Consider the following 11,921-nt stretch of genomic DNA (forward strand, 5'->3'; position numbering starts at 1 on the left):
GTGGGTGTCATATGTAGTTGAGCTGACTTGAGGGGTAGGAGGGTCGACTTGGCATCTAGGTGATACAAATGACACATGAAAATATTTATTTTACAAGGGTCATGAAGAAAATTCCCTTTTACATTTTCTTTTGGCCAAAAAAAAGCATGAGGAACATGTTAAAAAAATAAAAATATTTTTTCTTCTTGTGTTTTACATATTGTTACAAATACAATGATAATTATGAAGACCAACCTTAGTTACACTTTCAATAGATTAAATTATAAGATTATGTCTTTCAATATTTAGTATATAATGTTTTTCTTTTTTGTAAATTTCCAAAAGATGTCCTTTGCAATATATCAAATGTAAAATGTATTTGGTTGTGACATATTGCATTTATCCAAGTGTTCGTTTATGGAAACATATCACATTGCATCAACGTTTATTTCCATGAGACACAATACACTTGCTAAAAGTTTCCAACGTAATGTCATAATATGTATTACACCTAAAACACCTTTGTTCATGAAAACCACATAACTTAAAAATTTCCTTTGTTGCTACATAGCACATCACGTCAAAGACTCTATAAGTCAGACATCAAAATTTCCTACATTATGACCTACTGTGTATCAAATATAAAATGTCATTGGCCACTAGATAACATATCTTATCACAACATATTATACCATAGATACATTTATTTCTATGTGACACATCAAGATTTCAAGGAATTCCCTTGTGACATATCATATCACTTCAATATTTTCATTGTCACAACATGTCACATCATAGTGAAGTTTATTTATGTGCAACAAATCATTGTTTCATGATGTTCCTTTCAACGTGACATAGTTTGCGTCCCCTCTGAAATGGATTTGGTTGTGACATAGTGCATCATTCTAAACTTTCTGTTGTCACAACATAATGCTTCGAGGAAAATTATGTGTATGTGCAACAACATGCCTTCCCAAACTTTCCTTCAACACGAGGGAGGGAAAATTTCGAAAATGGTATTGTGCAAAATTATTTTAATAACGAGATGAAACAAAAATCATGTAAACTAAAATCATTGTTTCTTCATCTATTGATCAACAAAAATGGAAGTTTTAGGAAAATCATAGTCGCCACATTTAGGAAAATTGTAAAGATTCCAAAAGAAATCATAAACAATATAAATATTGATGATCCAATAATTTGAGCTAACCTACTTCCACACGATGGATTTGAAAGATTATAGTGTAAAGGACCTCTTGGTTTAAACGTGTTTCATCAAGACCATTATCAAAGAATACGTGCCTAGATATGGTTGTCTATTATTCATGATGGTTGAATATACTAGAACATATTGATAGGGTTGAAGATGATTGACTATTATGGACAATAATTGACTTTAGTATATTAGAATTTTTAATAGTTAAGTATGGTTGACTGTGGATTGAGTATGGTTATCTTTGGTTAATTCTGGTAGATTATAACTGATTATTGGTTGAAAGTGTTTGACTATGTTAAAACATGTTTGAGTATTTCAAAGAGTAACTATTGTTAACTAAAAGTGCTGAATTTTATTGGGTAGATATTACAATGGTTAACTGTGGTTGATTGGATGTTGACTTTGGTTAACTTTGGTGAACAATGCTTGGAATGGTTGAGTATGAATAATTATAATAAACCATATTGATAAGATTGAAGATTGGTAATTATAGTCAACTATTATTTATTTTGTTTGACTATGAATATTATTGTTTACAATAGCTAACTTTGTTTCATTATAACTCTTAAATAAAACTCAAAACCATTCTTCATTTAAAATACGTTAATGAATTAGAGATTGGCTAACTCTCATACAAATGATGAAATTGAGCACTTGTGTTAGACTATTACAAGTGTTCAATTTCAAATCTAAAAACATAATTGAGTATTTATTTGAAATCACCATAATACTTACCTAGAATAAGTATTGTTGATCAACTCATGACAAAGTATATTCTATAAACAAATCGTGTTGGACATGGTATATTTTTCAATAGTGGACTCAATGAATCTTTGGCTCCTTTTTAAATTAAGCAAGAGACACAGTAGTGATAGAAGTCCCTGCCATGAAGGATAAGGACCGAGTCTACCTTTGACTTTGATACTTGGTCAGTTTAGCCTCTAACATTAGGAGCATTTACCTTTGACTTTGCTTCAATATGTAAATGCTTCCCAACTAAACATACTGAAGGTGGCAAGGAAATAGTTGTAGTTGAAGGGTGGGGTCTTTATATGGGCTATATATGAAATGAAATGTTCTACTTCACTCACTTTACCATAGGGAGGGTGCGGTTCATCATGGAAGGCTGCCTAATATTCTCCAAATTTTCCTTTGGAAGTTTCTTGAAATGGGAAATGATATGCTTTAGACAATTCCTAGAGATTTTAGTAATGAAAACATTGGGAACATGAAAGGAAGGGATGGACCCCATGATTTGGTACTAGCTTTTATCATTAGGTAGTAGAGATTTAGTGAAATCACTTATTGTATATGTTTCTAATTGTATACAAAAAATTCTAGTATGTCAAGTTTTTATAAGATATCAAGAACCCAATGAAATAGAGAAACTTCAAGGAACAAAGTGAAAGGAGGGAGGGGTAACTGCTCGAATTTGTACCCATGTTTGATGCCTTTCAACGAATTGCTCATGATTTTAGTTGCAAGAACATTACCACATAGGAGATGTTCATTCGTGCTTAATAAAAACAATCAACCAGAAAAGATTGATGGAAAAGTGTTTGAAACTGACTTAGAAAAGGCTTGTCTAATGTTGAAAGTCACTAAAGCATCCGTTGAAGCTATATTTACTAATCTATGCAGCTCCCAATAGGAAAAGCAACAAACTAGTGAGATGGACTACTGACCAAACCTGACAAGTGACAATAATTCAAGCTTACTACTTAGATTCTATGACTTTCCAATGATTGAGAATCTACTACTCTGATAGCGCCAAAAGCAGGAAATTCAATAATATGTAGATTTCATGTTATTTTGGTCCTTGTATTCTAAGGTTCCTTGCTGATGACAACGTAAAATAAATTAATGTAACATTGCTTTCATGACATGTATATTTTACAAACTTGAAGAGCAGGTAATTTTTAGTAGGTTGAAACGTAAGCCTTACATTTTGGGCAGACACTCTGTTTATCCTGTAGAGAAAGAAGTTTTCTTTTGATTCTAAGGATGAGTAGAATATTTTCTTGAGATATCAAAGATTGCAATTTTTCAACTCCAAAAATTTATCTGCCGTAAAAATCTTTGTTTCAAAATTATATTTGATGTTACATAATAGGATAACCTGAATTTGAAACATATCTATCTTCTTTTTCAAAGGATTATGGAATAACTTGTTCATGTATATGTATGTATATGTATGTATACATATATATACATACATATACATACATATATATACATATATATACATACATATACATACATATATATATACATACATATACATACATATATATACATACATATACATACATATATATATACATACATATACATACATATACATACATATACATACATACATACATACATACATACATACATATATATGTATATATAAATTTATCAATTCTCTTTTTTGTTTATTTATTAATTTAATCTACACCCCCACTAATCACCATGTAATAATTCCGATAATTCCGATAAGTATCGAGCGTAATAACTCCACTATATCTGACTAACCTAACCCTCTATAGTAGCTATAATGAGGAAGCAGTACATACAATGATTCCCCATTTGAGGATCATACGCTAATAGTCGATAAGGTTCTTGGAGGGCTCTTTGGGATGTTTGGTTTTGATTGTGGAGGGTTATGGGGCCCCATCAAGGTTGGCCGAAGGCTCAAGGCTCAAGGTTAAAGGAGAGGCTCAAGGTTCAAGGAGAGCCAAAGGCTCAAGGGTCAAGGATGGGGCCCCATCAAGGCTCAAGGCTGGCCGAAGGCTTAATCACTTGCCCTTCGGGTAAAGACCTATATATATATATATATTTAAATTTATTAATTCTTTTTTTTGTTTATTTATTAATTTAATCTACCCAGTACTATATGATTATATATGAATTCTTATGTTAAAATTATTATGATTTATTATAACTATTTTGTGTATTTAGACTATTTAATAGTATCTTTTATTTTTAATTATAAAGTTAAATCTTCTAAGCTGGAATCTTAAGGGACTATGATACGAAATTTAGGTTGATGTTAAAACATCTTAGATTAGTTATTATGAATGGTGTGGTTTATTAAGGGTTTCCAAGCATTACTAATGCTAAGGCCTTCATCACAGTTTATGTTGTTCTTCCTTTTTTCAATTTCTATGGCCTCTTTAATTTTATGTTTTAGGTAATGATCCTCCTTGATGACAAGTTTAGCTTCCTCCATGCAAATGTAGTGCGAGGAGGAGAAGGCATGTTCTGCAAGAGTGGATTTGGATGTTCTGTTCCTAGATATGTCAGCTGCATGTTCCTTAAGCCTGATGTTTAATGATCTGCCTGTTTCACCAATGTATTATTTTCCACAAGAGCATGAGACAATGTATACTCCTTTTTGAAGTCTAGGGTTTATAGGGTCTTTAGCAGAGTCTACTATATTTCTAATAGAGTTAGGGGGAGTGAAAGAAATGTTGATGTTATGTTTGCTTAGGATTCTTGAAATCTTATTAGTTGTTCCTTTTATGTAAGGTAAAGAGATTTTAAGAATGTCAAAGGTTTTATTTACCTTATTATTCTTAAGGGTTTGATGGATGGTTTTGTTGATGATGTTTTTATTGTATCCATTATGTTCAAAGACTTGTTGGAGGTGTTTTAGTTCATGTTTTAGGTTCTCAGGGTCAGAAATTCTAGAGGCTCTTGTGGTAAGGGTTTTAATGATTCCATATTTTTGCTTGGGATGGTGGTGACAGTTCGCATGAAGGTATCTTTCCATGTGGGGTTTCTTCCTGTATAATATGGAGCTAAGCTTCCCATATTTTTTGGATAAGAGAACGTCAAGAAAGGGTAATTGGTTATAATTTTCTACTTCAATAGTGAATTTAATTTCATTAGAGAGACTATTAATGTGACTTAAAAATTCTCAAGTGTGCCCCTACCATGACTCCATTTTGCGAAAACATCATCGACAAATATTTTCCATTCTTCTGGGGGATAAGGAAAGGATTTGAGGGCTTTTTCTTCAAAATGTTCCATGTATATGTTTGCAATTATAGGAGATAGAGGTGAGCCCATCGCTACACCATGAGTTTGGGTATATATTTTACCTTTAAAGCTAAAATATGAAGATTTCAAGCAAGTTTTAAGGAGGTATACAATTTCATTATTAGTGGTTGATTGCATAACCTCTAAGGCTTCATCCAATGGAATCATGGTGTACAATGAAACAACTTCAAATATTACCATGAGATATTCATCTTTCATTTCTAGGTTTTTGGTCCATTGAATGAATGATGCAGAGTCTTTAATATACGATGAAGTGTTACCAGCTAAGGGACATAAATTTCTAGCAAGGAATTGAGCAAGGAGGTAGGTGGGTGAGCCTATGGTATTAACTATGTGTCTTATTGGGATGCCTTATTTATGAACCTTGGGAGCACCGTTGATTCTAGGAGTGATGGAACTAGAAGGGGTGATTTTCTTCTTAGTAATAGTGTTTAGAGAAGAATATTTTGTTTCCTTGGTGACATCCTTAAGAATTTTGGCACTAGGGACTTTATCTAAGGCAGTTAGAAAACAGAAAGCCGAGCTGACAATAGGCAGCATCGAGCAGACAGAAAGCTTGAGAGGTTCAAGCAATCCCTGAGAGGATCTGTCAGGAATTGAGCACCACATTGGGCTCCTCCCATTAAGGACCAGAGAGGTCAAGATCTGGTAAGGAAAAGAGTCTGTGCACTCTAGTGGCTTGGGGAATCCAAGAACCACCCTACCAATGTCATCTGTTTTAGGAGACTCAAACTGAGCTCCTCATTGTAAATCTCTGCTTTAAAGACACAATAAAATAAGGCCACCACTGAAAGCTGGACCGGAGATGTAGCCCTGGAGAATAGGGTGAACTCCTTATTAATTGTTGCGTTCTTGCATTTTCTTATTGTGCTTCTCTTACTGTTTTCCATTTTCCAGTGTCCGTGTATTTTGCAATTTGATCGATCCATTGCCTAAAATAAGATAGACATACACCAGCACATGAGTCTGTAATAACTTCATTCAATAGTTAATTAACTGAGGTCACTCAAGAGTGATTTTCAGATCAAGTGGTATCAGAGCTCTAGGCTATTAAGGTTAGACAAGCTTGTGTTGGTTTAGCTGTTGAATGCTAACTAGATAAAAACTCAAATTAGGAGAAGGAGAGTTGGTTGAAACTAATTCTGAAATTGGGAGAGTCTATTCTTTGAAGAAAATGTCAGAAGAAGGTTCTATAGGACCAGACCCTTAATTCATAGATAGTTTCCTAGCCATAAGGTCCATGGTAGAAGAAATGTATAAGGACTTTAGAAAACACAAGGATGAAGATGCATCAGGCTCCAAACAAGACAAAGGAGAAGATGAGTCCTTCCTCCATGACCACTCAAAAGGAAAAGGGAAAGAAGAACACTTTCTCACACCTCCTAATAGCCCTGAACATAAAAAGAAAGCATCTTTGATCAAACTAGATGTTAAATTTGATTTGCCTATATATGATGGAGAGTTGAATGCAGAAAAGCTGGACAATTGGATTAGACAAATTGATGTTTATTGCAGAGTGCAGAGTATTGAATCAGACAAGAGAAAGATTCAGCTAGAAAGCCTACATCTTGGAGGCACTACCTTGGTTTGGTGGGAAGGCAGGAACCAAGCTGACCTAAAGAGACATGGTAAGACTATCCCTATCTAGAGTGAATTTGTTTCTGCAATAAAAAAACAGTTCTATCCATTGGCCTACATGCAGCAAGCCATGATGAGTTGGAAAACTCTTCGATAGTTGAAAGGGAAAAGTGTGCAAGGGTACACTCAAGAATTTAGAAAGAGAGCATTTATTCTAGGAATCTCATTAGACTCACCTGAGACTCTGTTGAAGTACATTGGTGGTCTACACAACTACATGAGGCACACTATCCTCATGTTTAATCCCACTAGTATAGATGAGGTATCTGTACAAGCTACTCATCTAGAAGCTAGAGGAAAGAATGGAAGTCCAGAAGTTGGGGGATCATCCCAACCCGCTGCAAGCAAGAATAAGGAGAAAAGAAAGAAAAAATGGAAAGCAAGGAAGGCTAATACTGCACAGAAAAACAAGGCTTCATGCACTCACTGTAAAATGGATGGGCATGATGATGAGCACTGTTGGATTCTGCATCCAGAGCTGTGACCTAAGAAGTTGGAGGGCAAGAAGAAGAAGATTGCTGCAACTATTCAGAAGGATTTGGGGTCAGACTCATGAGATGAAACAACTATTGCAGCCACAGGTATAAAAGGTAAGAATTCTGAATCATCTACTGGCAATTCTACACAATCTATTATTGATGAAGAAAATGAGAGAAAAAGACATGAGCTTTTCCATATTCGAGTTATTTCCAAACATCAAAAGATTGTTACTTTGTTTGATAGTGGCTCACAAGTAAATTTAATTTCTGAAGCTATTGCAAAGAAGTTCGGATTAGTAACTACACCTCACAAGAAACCATACCCATTAGGATGGTTGAATGATAAAGCACAACTACAAGTGACTAGACAGTGCAAACTCAAGTTTTCTTTTGGGTCAGCATTTGTAGATGAGGTTGAGTTAGACATAATTCCTTTGGATATATGTGGAATTGTTTTAGGAAGTCCTTACTTGTATGATAGAAAAGCTATCTTCTATAGAGCTAAGAACAAGTATCTACTTGTTAAAGATGGAATCGAATACTTTGTAAGAGCTCATAAGCTCAAGAATAATTATACTCTCATAAACTCAGGGCAGATGAAACAAATGATAAATTCATGTAAACAATTCTTACTGATGGTTTTAATGGAAAAGAAACCTAATAGAACCAATGCATTTGAAGGCTGTAATGCTGAACAACAAGCTAATTTAGAAAAGGTTGTTTCAGAGTATGATATCTTGTTTCAAGAAACTAAAGGTCTGCCACCCAAAATGGAAATAGTACATGATATTATTTTGCAGCAAGATGCTCCATTGCCTAACATTGGAATGTACATGTTTTCTACTTTAGTGAATGTTGAAATCAAGAAGTAGGTGCAGGAGTTGCTCGAGAAAGGGTTCATCAGACCTAGCACATCGCCATGTGGGTCACCAATCGTTTTGGTGAGAAAGAAAGATGGCTCATGGAGAATGTGCATTGATTACCGAGCACTGAATAAGATAACAATAAAAAATCTTTATCCCCTTCCTCGCATAGATGATCTTTTAGATCAATTGAAAGAAGATGTTTATTTTTCCAAGCTAGACTTGCACAGTGTATACCATCAGGTCAGAGTTGTAGAACAAGATGCATGGAAGTCTGCTTTCAAAACAATGCAGGGATTGTATGAGTGGTTGGTCATGCATTTTGGCTTAACTAATTCTCCTGCTACTTCCACGAGATTAATGAATGATGTACTTAGACCTTTTCTTGATGATTTTGTTATTGTGTATTTGGATGACTTTCTGATATTTAGCAAAACATGGGAAGAACACTTAAAGCATGTTAAGCAGACACTAGATGTTTTGAAAAGAGAAAAACTTTATGTTAAACTCTCAAAATGTGAATTTGGCAAAACATCTCTGAATTATTTGGGTCATATAGTAGGGGTGGTGAATTGAAGATAGATCCCTCTAAAGTGGCAGTCATTGTGAACTGGCCTAAACCCAAATCTGCTACAGAAGTTAGAAGCTTCCTAGGGGCAGCACAATATTGGAGAAATTTAATTTCTAACTTTTCCCTAATTGTAGCTCCCTTACATGCTTTAACAGGATTGAACAAGGTGTTTCAATGGGGAGGCAAACAACAAAAAGCCTTTGACACCTTGAAAGAAAAGATTAGTACAACACATGTACTAGCATTGCTTGATCTTCAGAGACCATTTGAGATCCAAATGGATGCGAGTGACTATGCCATGGGAGCAGTATTGACACAACACGATAAACCCATATGTTATCATTCTGAGACATCTAATTATGTAGTAGTTAAATATCCTACATTTGACAAAGAATTGTATACATTAGTACAGAGTGTGAAAAAGTGGAAACATTACTTAATGGGCAAAGAAACAGTAATACATATTGATCATCAACCACTTCAATATCTACACTCCCAAACTAAGTTGCAGCAATCAAGACACTATAGATGGATGGGTTTTCTACAACAGTTTCATTTAGTCATCAGATATAAAAAGGGAATACATAATAAAGTTGCAGACATGTTATCTCGACCCATTATAAACGCATCTACTATACTTAAGCATAATTCTACGTTACATGAGAGTTACATTGAACAATACGCTCAAGATATAGACTTTAAAAATGTATATGAAACTTTAAGTCAAGGCGAAAGAGTAGAAGAATTGGACTATCATGTAAAGGACCGACTCTTATACCATTGTGGGAAGTTATGCATTCCACAAACTGAAAGAGTAAATATAATTCGAGAAGCACACACTTCTTGTTGGAAATAATATTGAGATGGGGGGGGGGGAGGTGAATCAGTATTATTAAGTCAATTATTTTTCACTTTACAATCAGATTTGTATACGCTACTTCAGTTAGTGAAAACTTCGTATATACGCAACTGCAGTTAAGGAAACTCGCTTATAACCTGCAGACATATAATTTAAATTATTCTTCAGATGTTGATCATTAATCTATGTGTCAGAACCAGGAACAGTAGAACGGAGCAGACAGTCAGACACAAGAACACAAGATATAAGGTGGAAACCCAATGTGGGTGAAAACCACCTGCTGCAATTTGTCTCTATATTCTTTCAATTAGAAACTTCTTTTTACAATGTTTCTGTACTGGTGCAGTCTTATACCAGTACGCAAGATTCTACCTGCAGAAGGCTACAACCTTCTCTCGTTCTCTAGCTTCTCCTGGAAGGGAGACGAAACCCCCTTAGCTCTTGTACTAGCTGATGTACTAGTACATAGGTGTTGACTTACAGAAGGCTACAACCTTCTCTTTTCTTCCAGGGACCACGTTTCATAAATTTTCAGACTGGATCCACCAATAACAATAATCAAACATCAAATACATATGCATCAACCAATCTCCTTTGCTTCAATCAAAACTGAATCAAATAATTACTTCTCTGAAAGCTGTAACCAGAATACAATAACAGTAACCAGAAACCAATCCTGAACCCAGAACACTGCAGCAATAAATAGAAGTAGCTAAAACATATTTCATGAGACGTACGCTACTTCAATATGTAGAATCTGTGTGCATACGCCGCTGTACTAAGGCCAACCTTTGTATAAGCTATTTTGAATTATTGAACCAGCGTGTATACGCGCCTTTGCTTCGCTGAACCTGCTTACAGATCTATAAAAGATAATCTTACCCTTTTCAGTTATTCAGACATTAGTAATACCCAGATCATCATATTTAAAGATCAAGTCATGTGCCAATTATAACAGATCAAAATCACACAAAGATACTTCTCTTCAAGCCTTAAGATCTTGACCCATCAATAGAACTTATCCTTCTCCTTACGCTCAGGTTCCTCCTTGATTCAGATCCAGCTATGCACCATAACCCTGTATTCTATATCTTGCTCTTCATAAGATATTCAATTCTTGAGTGAATGCCTTTTCCTAATGATCTCCTTCCCTTTTTTATAGTCTTAGGCCTTGCTCAATACCATGGTCCAAAACCATAGAGAATCAATACCATGGACCCAATACCTGGGTTCAACACTTCGGACGAGATACCATGGTCCAAAACCGTAGGTCCAAATACCAAGGACTAAATACCATGGACCAAAATAAGTTTTTCCACATGTACTTTCTTTTCCTTGCATGAAAGTGTGTGCATACATATACACGCCTTTTGATCGGCTATACCGCGTGTATACGCGACTAGGTTAAGAGGAACCTGCGTATATATCTTTTTCCATCATTATAAGAGCCTGAACTGTGATCTGTCATTTGAGTGAGTTGCCATCAAGGACAATACCTGTGTCATAGAGCCAAACCTGTGTCATATTGCCAACACTTCTCTAATATCAGGTCACTTTGGGGTAAGTAAAACAGTTGCACAACTGCAAAGATTTTGTTATTGGCCAAAAATGAATGAGACAGTTTCTAGATATGTAAGAGGGTGTACTATTTGTGCTAAAAGCAAGCCCAACAATAGAAAAGTAGGCTTGTACACTCCATTACCAGTTCCTTCTTACCCTTGGGAAAGTGTTTCCATGGATTTTGTTGGAGGATTGCCTAAATCTAGGAAAGGTCATGATTATCTGTATGTTGTTGTGGATAGGCTTAGCAAAATGTGTATTTTTATACCTTGTAATAAACATATTATGGCTGAACAAACTGCAAAACTATTTTTTGAACATGTATGGGTTCATTTTGGATTACCGACTTCTATTGTATCTGATCTAGACACCTGATTTGTGGGGTAGTTTTGGTCCATTCTGTGGGAAATGATGGACACCAAACTGAAGAAAAGCACAACTTTTCATCCACAAACTGATGGCCAGACAGAAGTAGTTAACAGGAAAGTGATCCAGTTACTCAGAGGATATTGCAGCAAACATCCTAAGCTTTGGGATGAACATTTGTGTTATGTGCAGCATGCTTACAATAGACCAAAACATTCTTCTACACAGAGATCTCCTTTTGAGACTTGTTTTGGTTTCACACCAAGGTCTCCTTTGGATTTTGTCTTTGGTAAAGACACCACAGTTGAGGGACACAGTGATGTGGATAGGGCAACTAGGT

This window comes from Pinus tabuliformis, chromosome Q (genome assembly GCF_031772625.1).
Source record: "Pinus tabuliformis cultivar Carrire ecotype Pingquan chromosome Q, CPIR1, whole genome shotgun sequence".
Classification (NCBI taxonomy): domain Eukaryota; kingdom Viridiplantae; phylum Streptophyta; class Pinopsida; order Pinales; family Pinaceae; genus Pinus; species Pinus tabuliformis.